Genomic DNA, 22,509 nt, shown 5'->3' with positions numbered 1-22,509 from the left:
ACAGAGCCTGACGCTGGGCTTGAATTCACAAACTGTGAGATCATGACCCGAGCTGAGATCAAGAGTCAGGCGTTTTTAACCGACTGAGCCACCCAGATGCTCCTATTATGAAAATTTTCAAACATATAGAACAGTTGAACGAATTGTGCAGTGAACATCCATCTATCCACCACCTAGATTCTATGGTTGTTAACAGCTTGCTATATTTGCTTTGTCTTGTATTTATTTATTCATCTAGCCCTCCATCCATCTATCTTACTCTTTGATGCGATTCAAAGAAGCTGCAAAGTTCATTCTACCTCTACACATTTCAACATGCCTATTGTTAGAGCTCAATATTTGCCTTTGTTTTTAGGTTAATTTTACATACAGTGATATGCATAGATCTCAAGTATACCATCTACTAAATTGTGACAAATGCATACAACCGTGGAATCCACACCCCTAACAAGGTACTGAGAGAACATTATCAACACCTCCAAAAATTCCCTCCTGCCAGAGGCAACCACTATTGTGATTTTTTCACCATTGATTAGGTTTTACCTATTCTAGAATATTGTACAAATAGAATTATAAATTGTACACTCTTATATAAGGCTTCTTTCTTTTTGCATGATGTCTGAGACATCTATTTTGTGTAATTCTTTAATTTCCTGGTAGTATTCCATTGCCATGAATGTCTAAACGCAGTTTATCCATTTTCTTGTTGATGGAACACACAAAGTTTTAAACACTTTAAACTGGTTGCCAGTGTTGTAGGCTTGACTTCAAATCCTGGCTCTGCTACTTGCTAGATGTGTGACCATGTGCTGGTTACTTTGTGTCCTTGAGACTCAGTTTCCCAGTCTCCATAATGGAAAAAATTATAGCTATTGCTTATTGAGTGCTTGCTATGTGCCTGCTTGGCACTGTTTCAAGTGTTTTACATACTCATTACTCATTTAATCCTCATAATGACCCACAAGATAGGGTATGTTACTACTTCCATTTTATAGATTTGGAAACTGAGCACCCAACCTAGGTTGCTGGGAGTATTCAGTGAGATAGTGCATGTAAAACACTTGGGACTCCATTTGGTAATTACAATGTAGAAAGTAAACATTGGCTGTTATTTTTCATCTTACCTTACTGGCCCTTAGAGGAATTTAAGTTTACTACCCCTAATGGAGAAAGTGTATAAGGCCCTGGGAACAGGCGTTTCCAGATAAAATGGAGATGTCCAGTAAAATCTGAATTTTATTTTATTTTAAAGTTCACTTATTTTGAGAGAGAGCTACTGTGGGCATGTGTGCGCACAGGTGAATGCAAGCGGGGGAAGGGCAGAGACAGAGGATCCCAAGCAGGCCCATGCTGTCAGCGCAGAGCCTGATACAGGTCTCAATCCCACAAACTGTGAGCTCATGACCTGAGCCAATATCAAACTCAACCAACTGAGCATCCACCCAGGCACCCCAAATTTGAATTTTAGACAATGAAAATAATTTTAGCATAACTATGTTACAACCAATATTTGTCACATATTAATGCTAAAAAGTTACTCGCTGTTTATCTGAAATTCAAATTTAATTGAGCATCCTAACTTTTTATTTTCTAAATCTGGCAACCCTACTTGGGAGGAAGTGACTAAGGTGACTAGGGACAGAACTAGTGTACCTCATTTTGCAGATGAGGAAACAGCCTTTTTTTTTAAAGATTTTATTTATTTAATTTTGAGAGAGAGAGAGAGAGAGAGAGAGAGGACACAAGTGAGTGAGGGGCAGAAAGAGAGAGAGAGAATGAGAGAGAGAGAAGCAGGGCTTACCTGAAGCAGGGCTCAAGCTCAACAGATGTGGGGCTTGAAATCACGAACCCTGAGATCATGACCTGAGCTGAAGTCAGATGCTTACTGATTGAGCCACCTAGGCACCCTTATTAATTAATTAACTAATTAATTAATTAATTTTAATATTTATTTAAAAAATCTCTACCTCCAACATGGGGCTCAAACTCATGACCCCAAGATCAAGAGTCACACACTCAGAAGACTGACTGAGCCAACCCCTAAAGATTTTATTTTTAAGTAATTGCTACACCCAACATGGGACTCGATCTTACAACCCCCAGATCAAGAGGCACATGATCTACTGACTGAGGCAGCCAGGGGCTATGAGGAAACATTTTTAAAGAGGGCAAATGAGGGAGCCATGAAGTCTTAAGTGGATCCAGATCTCAGGCTCACAGAGGCTTCATCTAGTGTCTTCTCTTCAACGCACAGCTCTGCCACTTTTCAAGTCTTCTCCTGCCTTTGGCAGTTGAATGCAGAGTGGCTTCAGGGAAGAGGGGGACAGCAACATGACTCAGTGTTCTGTAGGGAAAGCCAGTAAATGACAGGCTGCATGTGGGCTGCTGGGGTTTCTCTTCCCACTCCTTCCAGCTCTGCATCCTGCTTCCTCCCCTCCTTCTTTCCCCAGAGGCCTGGAAACTCCTTCCCTTGCTGGTAGTGACCTCCTCCAGGCTTCCTACCCCTACCCCAGCATGGTTGAGTTTTGTCCCAGGCTGACCTGGGTGTCCAAGGCAGAAGGAGGGTGTAGGTGGTTCAAGGCTTTATCAACCACAGGGTCTGCATTCTGACCAGGTCTAGACTGATTTCTGGATCAGGGAACCTGGGAACCAGAGCCACATGGCATGCAAGATGAGGAAATGGCCAGACTGGGATTTTCTGCCCTCACCAAATCAGCTCCTCCTTGGAGAATCACCAACTACCTACTGTAGATTTCCCAGAATCTTCACAACATCTTAGGAGGTAGGATCTATTATTTCCATTTAGAGATTTGGACACTGAGGTTAAAGGACTTGCCTAAGACCTCTAACATAAATTGTTGATAGTCAGGACTAGATTCTTGTTCCCTATGCCTTTGAAAAAGCCTAAATTACTAACTACTGCTAGGTACTGGCTTCTAGATCAGAGCTAATCCACCCTGTTGGCATTAGCAAGATAGGATACCATAGTCCACTGGTTCTCAAAGTGTGATCCCTGGGCATCAATATCACCAGGAAACTTGTTAGAAATACAAATTCTTGGGTTAGATAATAGAACTTTCTGACTCAGAAATTCTGGGTCTGATACCTGGCAATCTGAGTTTTAATAAGCCCTCCAGGTGATTCTGATGTACCCTGAAGTTGGAGAATCTTTGGTGTATAGTAGAAAGAGGCAGTTTTGGGGAAAAAAAGAATACATATTTAAAGCACATTTGCTTTAAGTAAACTTTTATTGATATACAATATAAACACAGAAAAATACACAAACCAAAAGTGTACAGCTCAGTGAATTTTCACAAAGTGAGCACACTTGTGTAACCAGCACCTAGATCAAGAGACAGAACATTATTACCAACTTGGAGAAGCCCCCTTGTGTCTCCTTTCTGGTGCTACCTCTCCTCAAAGGATAATCCTGACTTCAAACACCACAGATTAGTTTTGCCTAACATTATATACTTTTAAAAATGGTAGATGAAGACAGAATCTGGAGCCAGAGGACGTTGATTGGATCCCTGGTTCTCTATGGAGTGATCTTGGACCAGTCATCTAATTTCCTTGAGACTCATTTCCTTCTCTGCATAATGGTCATAGAAAAATCTCAGACCTTAAAGGGACACTAGCTTTCTCAAACTTGTCTAGTGTTAAGAATCACCTGGGGCACTAGTTTAAAAATTCACATTCCCCAGAGCATACATTCTTAATATGACAAAAATTGGTTGTGGGTAGGAAGATTTTTTTGCTTGCTTATGTAAAAGCACATGTATACATATGATACATTAATAGATATACAGTATATTTGTGATACTGAAATTTCATGGGGATAATTAGGGGAAAATGTCTAAAAATATTCCTTAGAGAAATGATAATTTAAAAAAGGTTGAAAAACACTGTCCTACAGCAGTGATTCTTCAAGTGTGGTCTGTGGTTAAAAATGCAAATTCTCAGATGCCTGGGTGGCTCAGTGGGTTAAATGCCTGACTCTTGGTTTCAGTTCAGGTCATGATCTCACAGTTTGTGAGTTCGAGCTCACATCTGGCTCTGCACTGACAGTGGGGAGCCTGCTTGGGATTCTCTCACTTTTTCTCTGCCTCTTCCCTGTTCACTTTCTCTCTTTCTCAAAATACATAAACAAACTAAAATTAAAAAATGCAAATTCTCAGGCCTGACCCCAGACCTACTGAACCAGAAATTCTGGGGGTGGGGCCCTGCAATCTATGGTTTAACAAATCCTTCAAGTGATTCTGATGGGCACTAAAGTTTGAGAACCACTGCCCTGGAGATTCTAAATGGGGTAGGGTCCCGGAATCTGTACCATTAACAAGCTCTCCTAAGTCCATTGCAGGAGACACTGACATAAAGATTTGAACACACTTTGAGAAACAAAAGTGACTTTCCAGATGGTAAAATATCTTCATTAGAAGGAAATAGGCTAAACAATAATAGCGAAGGTCACTAATTACTAAGCACTTAGCTGGGTCTCTGAATCTACTTGCACAGCCTTTTAATTCTCACAAACTCATGAAGAAGTTAAGCGGATGGACTCTGAAGCTAGACTGCCTGGGTTGGTACCCAGCTTGTGACTTGGTTTATGCATCTGTAAAGTGAGAATAATGTACTTTCTTCAAAGATTTGTTAGAAGGTTTAAAGATGCTTATTGGTCAGCTCTTAGAACACCTGCCACGTTGGCATCACTTACCCGTAACATGTTTTCATCATCCTTAAGCTCACCCTGTTAAAAGGAGGATTTAAACTCAGTCAATGTAACTCCCCACTGTACTTTCTTAAGAACTAAACTATAATGCAATGTTTTTCAAAGTGTGATTCCCCACCAGTAGCACACCAGAGTTAGAAATGCAAGTAATTAGATCCCATCCTAGATCCGCTGAAAGAGAAACTTTGGGGGTGGGACCCCAAAGTTTCAACAAGCACTTCAGGTGATTCTGATATACACTGGCGTTTGGAAATCACAGCTACAATCTTTAGCGGTTGGGGGAAGGAGGGTGCTTTAAAAAAAAAAAAACAAAACCCAAAAAAACGCCTAGAGCGGTTGGGAGCAATCCCAGAGTCCCTCCCATCTAAAGGCGAGCAAACTCCGATGTAGCTGCACTCTGCAGCTCCTGCCAACCCTTCTGGCCGGTGCGCAAGGCCTTCTGGGGCCTGTGGTCCACATCACTGCCGAGCCGGAGCGCCTGCGCGTTGGCCGCCAACTCGCTCTAGTCGCTGTGGTCGGGGCTCGGGACCGGCTGCCATCTTAGTCGAGGGACTGAGGAGTCGTCGCCGCCCCGAGTCCCGGTAAACACCCGCGGGCGGACTGGGGGCAGTTCTGGGTAGAGGGGGTAGCCCGCATGAGAGTGTCCGAGGAGAACCAGGGGTGAAGGAGTGCGGGCGCGCGGGTGGGGTCCTTAGAGCCACCACTGCCCTCACGGAGCCGGTGCCCGTGGGGGGCGCGGGGAGCTCGGGCTAGTGGCCGAGGGGTGGGTTGGCCGGAGGCGCGGAGGAGCCACTGTCTGGCCGGCGGCGTGGGGGAGCCCCTCGCCTTGCTGGCGTCAAGTCGTGAGAGGGCTGGGCCGTGGCGGGCGCCAGCAGGGTCCGGCCCCGCGCCCCTCAGTCCCGCCGGGGGCCACTCTCCCGCGGCCCGGCCTACGCTCGGGCCCGGCGGCAGCGGCCGCTCCGGCCGACGTGGCCCTGTGAGGGGCGGCGGCCGGGCCCACCTGACGCTCGGCTGGCCTTACCGAGACTTTTTGGAGCCCCTAGTCGCGAGGCGGGCCCAGCATAGCGGCTGCCTCCTCTTTCTTCCACTCCCCTCCTCCCTCCATTGTCCCCCATCGTGGTGGTCCCGGCCCGGGCGCCCTTTTCGGCGCCCGCTGCCCCGTCCGGCACCTCCCGGCGTCGAGTTTTGCAGACGTGGGAGCTGTCAGTGCCCTCCCCCTTGAGTGTCCTTTTCTTTAGCAGAGAAAAGAAAAAAGTAGCTGTGAACGTATTCTAAAGGTCGAAACGTGAGGAGGACGTGACTTAGGGGGAACTAAGCGGGGAACTCAAGTTTTCAGACGCAGTCCAGGGCCACGACTTAAAGAGAAACACAGGGTTTGTGCGCTGAAGGTAGACTTTGGGCCTAAAGAGGTGTAACAAGGTGAACGTGCAAACCACCCGAAATTCACGTCCCAGTAACAACTCAACTAGTTTGTTGGTTGTATGCGTATCTTAATCTTGTTACGTTTTCTGCCATGGTTCTACAGCTTCAGTATACCTTTTTTGGGAGTGAGTGTTGAGGAAGAAGAGTGGGATTTTTTTTCTTTGAAAATTCATGAGGCACTGGTGCCAGCCACTTATCATTGCACTTAGTTAGGGTCTCCCACATCTATTACTAATATAATTCGATTTTAAGCAAGTGTAAAGGCAGTGTATTTCTACCTTCAAAATCGGCTAAGGATTTCTCAGTTGAAATAAAGTTCTCACGGCAGATTGCTGAGAGCCTGCACTGTGTATTCATAGATGTACTCGAGGTACAGTTACTTCATTCTTAAGATTAGAAATGAAGGTGGAAATTCGACTGCTTTTTTTAAACAGAGAATGTAAGTTTTTTGGGTGTGAGTCCAAAAATAATTCCTTCATGTTCAGTATGTGAATCAAGTCAGAAAGGATATGAAATAAAAAACAAGCGCAAAATACTTTTTCACAGTATTCTAGAGGGAATCATTTCTAAATTGTTTTTAAAAAATTCTTTTCATCTATTGGAAGAGACAAACAAACCAGTAGTTCCCAAATTTGCCCATTAGAATAGAAATTCCAGGATCTCCTTTCCTGAGATTGATTTAGTAGGTCTGCTTTGGCCCTGAAGAATTTTTTTTTTTTTTTTTTAAACATGCCTCAGGAAATTCCATTGATCTTGGGAACCACTGAGGCAAACGGTGTTGTGGACCTACCAAGAAATTCTCAAAAAGCTTTGAGACCGAAGAGGAGGTGACCAGTTCTGTCTGGGGTTGGCCGAGGAGGTCACAGGAGGTCACGGGAACTGCTCCTGGTCCTATTGGGTCTTAGATGATGAATAAGAGTGTGATAAGGGTGGGGAAAAGGACGGATAGGACAGTGGAAACAATGCTGTGTGTAAATGCAGAAGATTGTAGGAGAAAAAGGGTTCAGGGAGTGGGATGGGGAAGGAGAGCATTGTGGGACATGAGGTAAAAGGAGGTAACTATATGAAAAGTTCTAAGCATGACGCTAAAAAACTCGAATTTTATATTAGCAGTGGATTCAGATTTTAAACGGGAAAGTGATCTCAGTACGTGTGTTGTAGAAAGATTGCTCTGGTAATGAGAGTAAAAGGATGGAAAATGGCTATTGCAGAAGTCTAGCTGAGAGGTGAAAAGGCTTGATTTTGGAGGGAGGCTGTGGGGATGATCAAGGGATTGGATTTAGTTATTTACTAATGCATTATTGTTGCCATATTTTTGGATGAGGAGTTTTTAGGGCCAGACTGGGTAAAAGACTCTTGTTCTGTATAAAGAACCCATTAGCAAATCTGAATAACATTGCCAAGTTATATATATTAATGGTATGAGAATGTATTGTTCATTTGCACTTTTGGAAAGTTAGAACCAGATTGGGTGCAGTTTGGAGGGGAGCTTGGAGATTAGACTGAAATTTATGATTATCAACACTATTGATCTAAGATTGTTTGAAGTGTTTTTCTCTCACACTCAGAAACTTGGTATAAGAATTTTAGAGTTGGAAGAGATTGCAGGGACTATTTAGTCCATGGTGGCAAATATATTTTGGTTTATGGACCAACCAAACTTTGAAATAGCTGCCAGAAGCATGGTATTGAGAAGGATTTGGGTCATATGTATTCTCTGGGAAAGTGAGTTATGATTGATTAGTGATGCTTCCTGTAGAACTGAGTTTTGTAACTCTTAGTTTGTTATTCTCCAATGTTATCAAGATGAATGTGTGCTGCTAAAGAGCTTTTGGTATCAGACCAAAAGAAAAAGTATTTCTAGCCTGTGCCTCTTGACTGTTTAGGTAAGAGTTTGACAAGGAACTTTGGCCTAGAAGTAAATTTTGTTGTATTTATTCTGACTTAAGACATTTGTTGTTAGTACTGATAGGAAGTAGTCACCTGTTTGTGGTTTTTTTGTTTTCTGTTTTTTTTTTTTTTCACTTCCTTGTTTCTCACCATTCTCTCAGTTTTAGGTTTGGGGATTGGTTTCCTTTATGTGAGTTAAGGCAAAAGTATATAACTGACTGACTTTCTTTTTTCTTTTTCTTTCTTTCTTTCTTTCTTTCTTTCTTTCTTTCTTTCTTTCTTTCTTTCTTTCTTTCTTTTCTTTCTTTTCTTTCATACTTATAGCATTTCGCCAAATTCTAGGCTCATAATAAGCGCTTAGTAAAGGCATGTTGGTTTTTGTAGCTGTACATGAAGCTAGTTTTGAGTCAATATAAATTAGCAGGTGGGGGGTTTGCAGAATTGAATTACAGCATTATCTGGTTAGTAGATCGGCCCTCAGCTAAAAATACTGGGTTGGAAACTAGCCTCACAACTAGTAGTCATTAACTAGGAGCTGTTCTTCCTTCTGTTTAGCAGTGCTCTGTATTTGGAAAAGTGCTGCTCTTCAGCTCTTTTGCATTCAGAACTGACTATTACTCTGATACTTGAAGTGCTTTTTCTTTTCCTATCCCTAGGAGCCTCCCAAGTTGCAGGGATCATCCTTACAGTGACCCCAATAGTTAGAGTATATGCTTATATTGCCATCCTCATTTTGTCATGTAGACATCATAGCCAGGTGGACTTCATCCCCATACTATGTTTGGGTCCTTTTCCCCTTGACTCACTTTATCCTGCCTGCCCTATCAAAAACTATCTATCCCCCCTCCCCCAGTGATCTATCCCATGAAACTTTTATTATTTTTTTCAAGTAATCTCTGTGCCCAACATAGGGCATGAACTCATGACCCCAAGATTAAGAGTCACATGCTCTACCAAATGAGCCAGCCAGGTACCCCTTTTCCATGAAACTTAAAAAGACATTGTATTGTCAGGTTCCCAAGGTCATTGCTAATCTGATATGTTTAACCATAGGAATAACGTGTTAATGGACCCTCCTTCCCCTCTCAGGTAACATGCATTTAACAGTGGCCTTCTGGAGACAACGCCTTAACCCAAAGAAGTGACTCCAGCTGTGAGAACTTCAGGTATGGTGGCAGGCCTGTGAAAGAGATTGGGGGGCAGGAATGGTGCAGAGGGTGAGCTCTGGTCATATAACTGCTGTGGGGAGGGAGGTAGGAGAAAGAGGATGTTGAAGAAATAGGCAGTTTCCACTTGGATCTGAAACCGAGTCTCCTCTATAAGCATTAGCCTGTGAGCCACACTTTGCCCTTACTTTAGGTGCTCTGACTTTTTTTTTCTTTTTTAAGTTTATCTGTTTGAGAGAGAGAGAATGAATTTGCGGGGGAAGGGTAGAGAGAGAGGGAGAGAGAGAATCCCAGGCCTGCTCCAAGCTCTGCACTGAGTGTACTGTGGGGCTTGATCTCATGACCATGATGTCAGGTTATGACCTGAGCAGAAATCAAGAGTTGGACATTTAACCGAATGAGCCAAACCCAGCATCCTTGACTTCTCTGTTTTTCTAGTTTTCTTGAACATATACTTTTCCCACTTAGCGCTGTTTTATAAACATTTATTCTGCGTATTCTTGTCCAGATATGTGCAGGTGTACAGTTAAAAAGTGTAAGTAAAAAGAAGGCAACGTGATGAAGCGGAAAAAGATTAGAGGACTTGGAAAGAAAAGGTCTGGGGTTCTGATTTGATTCTGCCACTGACTGACTTTTGACAAGTTATTTAATCTTGCCTGGACTCAGTTTATATATCTGTAAAATAGATGTATTGATTTCTACCTGCTTTTCTGACATTGTTGTGAGGCTCAAATAAAATAATACAAGTTAAAGCTTTAGAAAAAAATGAATTTACAACTTAAGACATTACCTGAGTCTACAAGGACAGTAATTGGCAGTAATACTGAGAAGGAAAACAAGAGAACAGGACAAATTCACTTTAAAGAATCAGGAGAGAGAAAAGGAAGACTACTGGATAAGAAAGAAAAGTAGAGCATGATAACAGTCAAACAGGAAGAGAATAAGGAGTGAATGAAGTAGAACTAATGAATTGGTAGGTGAGAAAGCTGAATAGGACAAAGAGTTGTCCCTTTCACTTGCCTCACTCTAACCTTGCGGCTCTTTGTTATCATTACCACTTCTCTTCATATAAATGTCCTATCCATACTTAGATTCCTTTCTTCACCATAAACATCAGTGTTTATTCATACCTCTGTGTGACTCTTTGTATTAATTTATATTTTTGTTGATTGTCCTGTAAATGCTTAGAGACCAAGACTATGATTTGCTTGTTTTGGTGTCCATGGCCATTGCTATTAAAAAATGTGTGCTTACTCTGTTCTTTTTTATAATTATGGAGAGAAAGGAAGGAGATAGGGGGAGCTTTGTGAAAGATAGTAGGAAAGGAAGTGGCTAAGAGGGAAAGTAGATAAACAAGACATGGTAAGAATTCTCAAAAATAATGAAAGGAAATACATGAAAATGAAAAATACATAGAGCAAAAAAAAAAGGGGGGGGGAGGAGATGGTGTTATCTGCAGCAAAGGAACAAGGCAGCTTTCATTTCTTTAATGGTGATGTAATACCTCGCAAAAAGTTATGTGTTGGGAAAGATCATTCTCCATACCAAGTATCTTTAAAATATTTCCAAAAGTATCCACTGCATCCTGAGCTCACAGAATAGTTCTTTGTGGAAAGAAAACTAGGGCAACATTCAGGAGACCTGGGTTCTATCCTTGGTATTACTTGTTACTTAGTTCTGTAGTCTTGGGCAATTCACTTAAATCCCTGGGCCTCCGCTACCTCACTTGTCTATTAAAGGTATCGAACATGATGATCTCTCAGTTTTCTTCTAGCTCACTCTTTGATTATATTTTGTGTTTCATGGGCTGACTCACTAATTTTTTAGGGCTTTCTTGATATCACAATATAAGATAGACCTTAGAAATACCTTTTTTTTTTTTTTTTTAAGAAATGGAAGTCTTCTTTAAAAATTTTTTATTTTTATTGAAAAATTTTTAAATTTTTATTTTATCTTAGCACAATTTGGGGAGGAGCAGAGAGAGAGGGAGACACAGAATCCAAAGCAGACTCCAGGCTCTGAGCTGTCAGCGCAGAGCCCAGCATGGGGCTCAGACCCACAAACTGTGAGATCATGACCTGAGCTGAAGTCAGACGCTTAGCTGACTGAGCCACCCAGGTCCCCCTATTCTTTTTATTTTTTAACGTGTATTTCTTTTTGAGAGGGAGAGAAAGAGAGAGCAAACGGGAGGGGCAGAGAGAGAGGGAGACACAGAATCCAAAGCAGGCTCCTGGCTCTGGGTTGTCAGCAGGGACCCATTTACCACGAGATTCTGACCTGAAGGATCGTGACCTGAAGCTTAACAGACTGAGCCACCCAGGGGCCTCACCCAGTCTTTTTTTTTTTTTTTTTTTTTTTTTTATGTTTATTTATTTATGGAGAGGAGGGGCGGAGAGAAAGGGAGAGAGAGAGAGAATCTCAAGCCGACTCTACACCCAGCCCAGCACTGAGCCTGACATGGATCCCAGGATTGTGAGATCATGACCTGAGCCGAAGTCAGACACTTAACCGACTGAGCCACCCAGGTGCTCCTTACCAGTAATTATTATAAAAAGCAAGGTGATAAATACTATAATGAAGATCACACTGCATTGCAGTTTAAAGTACTAACTTTAGTCTTTTGCTTCCTTTAATATAATTCAGTATGTGCTAAGTGCTGCTCTGTGCTGTGTATTGTAGAGACACATGCTGAAAAAAAAAGCAGTCCCTGCCCTCAAGAAAGTTCGAGTATTTTTTCACATCTGGAAACTGCTTACCCTAATTTTCCCTTCTGTCGCAGGAAGTTTTATACTGTATCATCACTTCATGGTTTTAATCTAAGAATTCATATGCATATTTGAGCTTGCCACACTCCAGAAATGTTTGATAACATACTTGCTTTCTGCGAAAATGTATATTTTATTGGATCTGACGTTTTTTCTGTCAGTGACAGAGACATTTTTCTTTTAAGATATGGAAAATATCCAAATGCCATCTGGATGGCATGTTTAGGTGGACTTTGGTTTGCTTCTTAGTCATTCATTCAGAGAAAGAGTAAGATCTATAATTTAGCCTTGATTAGTTGTTCCAGGGAATCCAGTTAGTCACAGAGGAGAGGATGCTACTCGAAAGGAATCATATTGTAGGGGTTAACAATGTGTACTGGAGTTTGGTTTTGAATTTTGGCTCTACCATGCATTGGAGGATGACTTTGGGCAAGTTCCTCATCTGTAAACTGGGAATAGTAATAGCATATTACTATATATGGTTGTGTGGATTAAATAAGATAATGTATTTTTGCTTGCACAATAGTTGGTTCAAGTATTAGTTGCTACTGTTATTATCATTCCTACCAACCTTGTCTTAAAATTATTGTCTCAATTCATTAATTCATAAAGTAAGCTTATCTAGGGTGAGCATTGTAAATTTAAATGCCTATAAGGGCTAAATGAACATTTTAAATAGTAATGATCAGGTCGGGATTAAGTGAACTAGGGAATTCATGTTCCTCTAATGAGGTAGCTGTTAAGTAGCTTTGGCTTACCTTTTAATTTTTTATTTATTTTATTAAAAAATGTGTTTAACATTTACTTATTTTTGAGAGAGAGACAGAGAGCAAGTAGGGGAGGGGCAGAAAGAAAGGGAGACAGAGTCCGAAGTGGGCTCCAGGCTCTGAGATGTCAGCACAGAGCCTGACACGGGGCTCGAATTCACGGACAGGGAGATCATGACCTGAGCTGAAGTCGGACGCTCATCTGAGCCACCCAGGCGCTCCTTTGGTTTATCCTTTTAAAAAGTTAAAGGTAAAATTGACCATTTTAACCAATAAAAAATACATTAATTCATGGGGTGCTCGGGTGGCTCAGTTGGTTAAGCGTCCAACTTTTTTTTTTTTAAATGTTTGTTTATTTTTGAGAGAGAGAGACAGACAGACAAAGTGTGAGCAGGGGAGGGGCAGGCAGACAGGGAGACACAGAATCTGAAGCAGACTCCAGGCTCTGTGCTGACAGAGCCTGAAGCCTGCTTAGGATTCTCTCTCTTCCTGTCTCTTTGACTCTCCTCTGCTCACGTGCGTGCCCTCTCTCTCTCTCCCTCCCTCTCAAAATAAATAAATAAACATTTAAAAAAGTGTAATTCAGTATCGGCTCACTATTGACCTAGTGGGGAGTACAGGACCAAGTGTGGCCTGAATATCTTTTTTTTCTAAACAGAAGCAGGGAATCTAGGTTTTGTGAGAAACCTTTTATTTATTTACTTTTTTAACATTGGCAACTTTTGAAATCATAGTATAAACACTGTGGGCCAAGCAAATCACCACTGTGGGTAGGATTTGTCTTATGGGTTGCCACTTTGCAACCTCTGTTCTGGCGCTTGACTTTTTGCATCATAACCCATGTTCCCTGCCTTCTGGGAAGAAAGTCCTTACCTGCATAAAGTTTTAAAACAGTTCATGCAATACCTCAGAGCAGTCTAGGGCTGAATGAGAAGTATGCAGAATAATTATTAAGGCAGAGAGGAGGAGGAAAGTTATTTAAGAGTGGAATTCAGAATGGGCAAAGATATGGAGACCGGAATGGACTTCAGATGGTAGTAGTACAGTGAGTAGATTAGTTGGAGTTTAGATTAGTTTGAAGAGGCTGTATGTGGGCCTGGTAATACAAGAAAGCTTGGAAAAGTTAAAAGACCAGACTTCTTGTTTTGCGATAACCTTAAGTCCTATTGACTGACAGGATAAAATGGTATTTTATGGCAGTTTATTAGGTAATATTGAGGTCTACAGAATTTACTAGGGTTGGTAGTGTCTGGAGGCAAGGTGACGAGGCTAGGGAGGTAGGTGATAGTGGGAATGAAAAGGAAGGGACAAAAGATTGTATAAGACACAAAAGCATATATATGGGTCACCCTGTGACAGTGGGACCCTGCAGTAGATAAAGAGGACCAATTGTGAAAGCTTTTCCCCTATTCATTCTTTTGTAAAAACTGGGATACGTGAAGATAATACTATTATCCCTCCTTTTTCATGTTATGGATCTTGCTTTATCACTCTCTCAGCCCCAGCACCCTCCTTATTGATGGATCACATACATAGTCTTATGATTTCCTGGCTTGCACAAGTAGAATAGATAAAAGAGGAAACAAAGTAGTTTAGCTGCTTACCACATTTCTAGTTTTGGATTTTTGGTGATCTCTGTTAACCTCTATTAACAGACTTTCATTAGACTTTATACGTGGAATTTTTGTATTTACCAAAGTTTGGAAACACTGACAAATAGCGTGCTCGTGGCAAAGATACAGAATTTTGCTGCAGAAACTTGACATGATAATTAATTCATGATCTAGAATGTTTAAAGAAACTGATAAATGTTGTAGAAAGGTGGAATGTGTATCCTGTATAACTTTAGAAAGTGATTTTTAGGATTTTATTTTCACTAGGTCTTTTGGCTTGTTTATAGTTTCTCATGAAAATTTTTGTGACATGTTGCATGGAAGTTATTACTTGGCTAAAATGCCAAATGTAGTTATTCTAAGTAGGCTTTTTGGTAAGTAAGCTGAATAGTATGTTAGATGTAGCCTGAGTATTAAGAATATTTGAGATGCAGCAATATTTCCCTCATTGATGAATAAAAGTACTGAACCGAACCTCTGAAAAGTACAAAAAGTTGCTGCCGTCAGAGAGATGCAGCAGTAGGGTGAATAGATTTGAGCTAAATCTAAGTCTCATTTATGGAGAAGAGATTTTTTTTTGTAAGCATGGTCTAACCTAGTTTTTGGAATTCATTTATTCTGAATATTGAAAGGGATTTCCAGGTGATTCATTTAATTATAGATAGCTTTGGAAGTGGGAAGGCAAGGAACACGAGAGAGGGATTAGCTGCATTTGTTTCTGTGGAAAGTCAGTAGTCAAAAGGAAATCCCAGATTATCTTTTTCTGTTCTTAAATTTTTTTTGGAGGAAAGATATTTACTACAGGTCTTAATTAAAAACTGTATTCAATATATATATTGAAATGTGCAGAACTTAGTTACTACGGCTTTTCTTTGTCTTGAGTGTTGCTTTTATCTGCTGTTATCTCCTTGCCCTTTGTCTTTGTCCTTGAGGGTTTTTTACTGTATTTCTTTATTTTGTTTTGCTAGTTTTTCAGGAGGGAATGAAACAATGGAGTGCTTATGTTCAGTCAGCCCTGTAAGTTTATTTTACCATATAAATTGATATTTTCATCTGGAGTAACAATGAAAATGATGAACTTATCCGTCCTGATTATTTTTTGTTTGTTTCTTACTGTGGTAAAATATACATGACATAAAATTGACCATTTTAAGCATTTACAAAAAAATTTTTTTAACATTTATTTGAGAGAGAGCACAGTGGGAGAGGGGCAGAGAGAGAGGGAGACACAGAATCCAAAGCAGGCTCCAGGCTGTCAGCACAGAGCCCAACACGGGGCTCGAACCCACAGACCGTGAGATCATGACCTGAGCCAAAGTTGGGCACTTAACCAACTGAGCCACCCAGGCGCCCCAACCATTTTTAAGTGTTTAGTTTAGTGACATTAAGTACATTCACTTTGTTGTATAGCTATTACCATTGTGCATCCTCAAGAGGTTTTTCATCATCTCACTGAAACTCAGTGCATATTAAAAAATAACTCAACCATTCCCCTTCCCTCAACCCCTGGTAACCACTATGCTACTTTTTGTCTCTGTATAGAATTTGACTATTTTAGGAACCTCATGTAAGTGGAATCATACATTATTTGTCCTTTATGTTTGGCTTGTTTCACTTTGCATGTCTTCAGGTTCATGTGTTAGCATGTGTCAGAATTTCATTCCTTTTTAAGGCTAATATTCCATTTTATGTGTGTACCACATTTTATCCATTCATCTGTTGATGGACATTTAGCTTATTTTCACCTTTTGGCTATTGTGAATAATGATGTTATGAATGTGGGTGCTGTTCTGAGTCAGTATTTTTAGGTATATCCCTAGAAATGGAATTCCGGGATCGTGTGGTAATTCTGTGTTTAATTTTTTGAGGAACCACCATACTGTTTTCCATAGCAGCTATACCATTTTAAATTCCCACTGGCAGTGCACAAGAATTCCTGTTTTCCACACTTAAACCAACATTTGTTATTTTCTGTTTTGTTTTTAAATAATCATCCTAATGAGTGAATAGGTATCTCTTTGTAGTTTTGATTTTCATTTCTCTAATGATTAATGATATTGTCTTTTCATGTACTTACTAGCTGCTAGTATATTTTTTGAGAAATGTCTGCTCAAGTCCTTTGCCCATTTTTTAATTGGGTTGTTTGGATTTGGTGTCTTAATTATTTTATAGGCTTCTGTCCATATCTTTTCTGTTTCTGAGTCTACTGCTCTTCTCCTTTCCTGTTGTTGGCAAAGCAACAAGAACCATTCTCTCCAATGTATAGGCCCTTAGTAAATGTTTGATGATAAAAGGTTAAAAGTAGGGCTTTCTGGAAAGGTAAAGGTTGATTGGGGCAAAGCCTTCATTATAGTTGGAGTTCTGTATTCTCTTTTAACAACTTACTTGGTGGGGTAAACATTTATGAAAGATTATGCTTTTAGGCAAAGAAGTCCCTGTGTTACTTAAATTTCATTTTAGAGGGGTGCCTGGGTGGCTCAGTTGGTTAAGCGTCATGACTCTGTTTCATCTCAGGTCATGATCTCACGATTTGTGAGCTTGAGCCCCTTGTGTAGCAGGCACTGCTTGGAATTCTCTCTCTCCCTCTGCCCTTCCCCCACTCACATCATTGCAGATGTGTGGGTTCTCTTTCACTCTCAAAATATAGACGTTAAAAAAATTTTCATTTTAGAGAAGGAAAATTTCTTATTAAAAGAAATTTGATTCTTGTCTAAGAGGCTTGCTGTTACTGTTTGCCTAAGAAAATACAAGTAAGCTTGAGGTATCCAAAGAAGGGTTTTACTTTTTGTAATTCCTGTTTTAATCATTTCAATCTCATTCACCTTTTAAAAAGTAATCTCCATACCCAACGTGGAGCTTGAACTCACAACCCCAAGATTGAGAGTTGCTTGCTCTACTTACTGAGCCAGTCAGGTGCCCCTCAGTGATTCTTTTTTTTTTTTTTTTTTTTTTTAATATTTTAAGTAATCTCTGCACCCAGTGCAGAGCTTGAACCCACAACCCTGACCCAGATCAAGAGTCACATGCTCCAACAACTGAGCCAGCCAGGCACCTCTCACTTCTTAACTTTTTGTTATGTAATGATTTGGGATTACTTTGAGACTGCTATTTATTAGGGTTTTTTTGTTTTCGTTTTAGACAAGAGGAGGTTAGGAGTGATCCTAGACTTGATATACATCTTAATTTTGAAAAGGACAAACCTGAGTAAGTTCAAGTGTAGCAATGACATAAGTATATTTTCTTTTCCTGTTATCTTTTTGGCACCTTTAAGGAACCATGGTTTCATTTTTATTTATTTTTTAAATGCTTATTCTGAGAGAGAGAGAGGGACAGAAACAGGGAGAGAGAGAACCCCAAGCAGGCTCCATGCTGACAACACGGGCTTGATCTCATGAACTGTGAGAACATGACCTAAGCCAAAATCAGTAGTTGAAATCAAGAGTTGGTCACTTAACTGACTGAGCCACCCAGGTGCCCTGGAACCATGGTTTTAAATCATGAACACTGAACAAAGCTAGAGATCTCTGGTTTGGGCCACATCTTTTGTTCTGACTTTGGACAGTCCATTTTTATTGGATTGTTGTTATTGAGTTTTAAGAGTTTTGTGTAAATTCTGGATATATCCTCTATCAGATATGTATTTTACAAATATGTTCTCCCAGCTTTTGCTTATCTTGTCATTATCTCAATAGTGTCTTTTGAAAAGTAGAAGTTCCTAATTTTGATGAGGCTTAATTTTTTTTAATTTATTGATTTATTTTTTTAAATTTACATCCAAATTAGTAAGCATCTAGTGCCACAATGATTTCAGGAGTAGATTCCCCAGTGCCCCTTACCCACTTAGCCCATCCCCCTTCCCACAACCCCTCCAGCAACCCTCAGTTTGTTTTCCATATTTATGAGTCTCCTCTGTTTTGTCCCCCTCCCTGTTTTTATATTATTTTTGTTTCCCTTCCCTTATGTTCATCTGTTTTGTCTCTTAAAGTCCTCATATGAGTGAAGTCATCTGATTTTTGTCTTTCTCGGACTAATTTCACTTAGCATAGTACCCTCCAACTCCATCCACGTAGTTGCAAATGGCAAGATTTCATTCTTTTTAATTGCCAAGTAATACTCCATTGTATAGATATACCACATCTTCTTTATCCATTCATCCATCGATGGACATTTAGAATCTTTCCATCCTTTGGCTATTATTGATAGTGCTGCTATAAACATGGGGGTGCATGTGTCCCTTCGAAACAGCACACCTGTATCCTGTGGATAAATGCCTAGTAGTGCAATTGCTGGGTCATAGGGTAGCTCTATTTTTAGTTTTTTGAGGAACCTTACTGTTTTCCAGAGTGGCTACACCAGCTTGCATTCCCATGATGAGGCTTAATTTTTCAATTTTTTCTTTTATGGGTGGTACTTTTATTGTCACATGTAAGAAATCTTTGCCTGACTGGGCAATCCATTTAACTTTCTTGGATTTCCATTTGCTTACTTACAAGAACAAATAAGATGTGTTTGATATTTTGACTTCTTTGAAATAATAGTTTTATTTAGTGTCTTTTTGGAGTCAAAATAGAAGCGGTAGTCTTTGGATAGAATACTAAGGTGAAAACCTACAGACCCAAATTGGAGTATAGAATTGGCTCTGCTTTTATAATCCTATTTATTTACTAATGGGTAAATGATAGTTTTCTCTTCTCCCCTCCCCCCACAATTACTTAGGGCCCTTGGATGTAAATGATTCTATGTGATTTTTTTTCTGGGTTTTTGATACAATTTGAGTAACAATGCTTTTTGGCTTCTTTAAATAAAAATGTGTATAAATTTGTTTATAGTGTATACATACATATTACTCAGTAACTCATTAATATTGCCTCTAGTTTACTTGATAGTTCTTAGATCATGTTTAGAAATGATCTGAGAAAGGTTTGTTGGAAGGATGAGGGATGGTGGCTATCAGGATCTTGTATTTTGAGGGCAATTCATGGGTGTTAAGAGATGGTCAGAAACCAGAGTTTCCTGGGAGCCAGGAAGTTCAACCTTATATGTAATTAGGTTGTATAATTTCACACAAGCATTGTTTGCAAAAGAGAGCAGTATTTATTGTAGCACAATGGTAGTTATATTTATTGTGGCATATCACATCATGAAACTCTAGCAGTAGATAGTCAAAAACAGGAAATAACTTGTGATAGTAGTTAATATTAAAATATTTGTTAGCTGTTTGAGAGAACAGAGGGAAAACCACCTTGTAAAGTAGTGGGTACAGAGTTCAAACCAGCAAATAAATGCTAAAAGTTTGATTCTGGTGCCAGTTTCCTTAGATTCTGTTGTCATACTATTGAACCTTGGAAGTTATACCTTTGGGGGTGCCTGGGTGGCTCAGTCAGTTAAGCGTCCGACTTCAGCTCAGGTCATGATCTCATGGTCCATGAGTTCAAGCCCTGCGTTGGGCTCTGTGCTGTCAGTTCAGAGCCTGGAACTTGCTTTAGATTCTGTGTCTCCCTCTCTCTCTGCCCCTCCCCCACTCACACCCTCTCTATCAAAAAATGAATAAACGTTAAAAAAAATTTTTTTTTAAAGGAAAGTTATACCTTTGTGTTTTCTCTTTGAATAAAATAATCATCTTTTGATGCATATGCTTTAGATCCACACCCATACACTTGGTTGGAAAATGGGAAGGGAGCTTTCATTTATCTGAGATCATTCACATGATGTTCAGAGCCAAGGTGTCACTTTTGAGGGGGAGAGGGAATGGTTTACATCTCTCTCTGCTAACGTAACTTTTTCCAGTAAATAAGAAGGCAACTTTTCCGCATCATGGGTGGGTTTGAGTTCATTCCCACTTATTGAGAATGTTATGGAAATGAGTATATACCTTTTAGCCCAACCCAAAGAACTCTTACCCCCCCTCTAACAATTCCCTCAGGAACTCATACACCAAGTTCAGTTCCTTTGCTATCATTAGTGGAGAATGGGATCTAAACATTGTTCCTTCTAGTTAGTCCCTGCTACAGTGACTGCAGAGAGCAGGATCTAGTTTTCAATCCAGCTGGGTGGTGTGGCTACTGGTTGCATGCACAAGAACCGTTACCACCTCCATGTTCCACTTTCAACTGAATTGAGGCTCCATTCTTCACAGTAGTGGATGGCAAATGAATACAGATTTTTAAAACCCATGCTTTGATACATAGCTCTTTCACTTGAGTGGTGATTTGAGAACATGGTCAAGTGGCCTTGTCCAAAGGAGACTACTCAGTGTTTACAGTTGCAGTGTATACTTCTGTATTTTATTTTATGAAAAAAAATTTTTTGATGTTTATTTTTGAGAGAGAGAGAAGGAGGAGGAGGAAGAGGAGGAGGAAAAGAGAGAGAGACAGAGAGAGAGAGAGAGACAGAATCTGAAGCAGGCTCCAGGCTCTGAGCTGTCAGCACAGAGCCCGAGGCGGGGCTCCAACCCATGAACCCTGAGATCATGACCTGAGTTGAAGTCGGTCGCTTAACCAACTGAACCACCCAGGCACGCCTATACTTGTGTACTTCAGTAAGGCTGTTTGAGAGTTAGACTTCATTAGGTTTTAGTTCTCTGAATACCGCTGTGTACTTTAGCTCTTTGTACTTGTGCTTCAACAAGCAGTTTTTCTCCTTACTGGCTTAATATGTTTTCTGAAATGTCTTTTTGGTGGCTTTTCAGAATTATAGGTCCATATAAATTATTGGAAGGTTTTCTGGGTCAAAATAGATGTGACCTATAAAAATAGCTGATTATGTTGGATATGTTATTTCTGAAAACAAGCAAATTTCATAATATCCTGACTATTTAATTATTTTTCTATAATTAGGATACATGTTTTAAAATAAGGCTAGTTTGCTGTTTGTTGCCTATGGGACAAGATATTACTGAAATGATCTTGTAAAGTGTGCCTTTCTCCATATTTTTATTTCTACTGCCTTTCAGGAAGATGTTAAGGTTAGTTTTCACCTCTGGTAATGTTTTAACACCTCTTTTCTACATTAGACATTCTGTCACATTTTTCTAGTGTGATAGTAAACATTACTCAAATGATATAAAAGCTGACCCTATTTTAAGTTTTTTTTGTAACTGACAGACTAAGAGGTAATAGATAATTTTAATATTGTACTGTATCTTAGATTCAAACTGGTATCTTCAGTGGTTCAAGTCACAGTGTTTTACCAGGTGAAGGTATCCACATCACTGTACTTGATTGTGAAAGCTTTTTCAAAATCATGTAAAAAGTCAGTTATTTTTGATAGGAAGTTAAAGCAGAGGTATCCATCTCGTCTCTATATCTTATGAATTTTAAAGCTGTAGATAGAGGCAAAGTTGAAGTTGTTTTAAAAATTGAGTGTTAGAAGGAAGAGGGGGTTAACGAAGGATAGATTATAAAATAAAAGGGACATTAGAAAAGATAAGTTAATTTAGCAGTGAGATCTGGAGGTAGAAGGGAGGTACTGGAAAGGAAGAATGGGTTCTCGAGAGATCTCCCCAAGATACATAGGAGAGCTAGAGTCATTTTTTTTCCCCTTTATATTGTGGAAACTAGATTAGCATTTTTTTGTCATTCATGGTGAGAATACTTTTTTATTTTTTTTTGAGTTAAGTTTATTGAGATGTAACTTGCACATAGTAAAATTAATCCTTTTCTAGTAGTGTACAGGTCTTTGAATTTTGGCAGACATTTGCAGCCTTGTAGCCCTTTGTGTTTGTTTGTTTGTTTGAGAGAGAGAGAGAGCAGGAGCTGGGAAGAGGGGCAGGGTGGGGGAAGAGAGAGTCTTAAGCAGGCTTCAAGCCCAGCTTGGAGCCTGATGTGGGGCACAATCCCATAACTCTGGGATCATGACCTGAGCCAAAATCAAGAATCAGACGCCCAACTGATTGAGTCACCCAGGCGCCCCTATTTTTTTTTTTTTTTTTTTTTAAGTAGACTTCATTCCCAGCGCAGAGCCCAACATGGGGCTTAAACTCAGGACCCTGAGGTCAAGACCTGAGCTGAGATCAAGAGTCAGGTGCATAACCCACTGAGCCACCCATGCATCCCTCTAGGAAGCACTGATGTTTTCTGTCCCAACAGTTTTTCCTTTTCTAGAATGTCATTTAAATAGAGTCATAGGATGTAGCAGTTTCCTAGAATTGCTCTAACG

The 22,509-nt window shown here is 40.1% G+C and overlaps 1 protein-coding gene and 1 long non-coding RNA gene across 4 annotated transcripts in view; both read left to right on the top strand.

Annotated features, from left to right (window-relative positions):
- Positions 1-1,376, top strand: part of LOC109498561 — a 54,477-nt gene extending 53,101 nt beyond the window's left edge. The window contains exon 4 of the long non-coding RNA XR_006595226.1: positions 356-1,376. This is a non-coding gene — a long non-coding RNA (uncharacterized LOC109498561). The remainder of the gene's footprint in view (positions 1-355) is intronic.
- Positions 1,377-5,171: 3,795 nt separating this feature from the next.
- Positions 5,172-22,509, top strand: part of ITCH (itchy E3 ubiquitin protein ligase) — a 145,960-nt gene continuing 128,622 nt past the window's right edge. For 2 of the 3 annotated variants that reach the window (XM_003983597.6, XM_011280854.4), the window contains exons 1-2: positions 5,172-5,310; positions 9,131-9,207. The gene's annotated coding sequence lies outside the window, so the exon portion shown is untranslated. The remainder of the gene's footprint in view (positions 5,311-9,130; positions 9,208-22,509) is intronic. The other variant, XM_006929828.5, reaches the window with a different exon arrangement.

Source organism: Felis catus, chromosome A3 (genome assembly GCF_018350175.1).
Source record: "Felis catus isolate Fca126 chromosome A3, F.catus_Fca126_mat1.0, whole genome shotgun sequence".
NCBI lineage: Eukaryota > Metazoa > Chordata > Mammalia > Carnivora > Felidae > Felis > Felis catus.
This window is presented reverse-complemented; position numbering and strand designations above follow the sequence as displayed.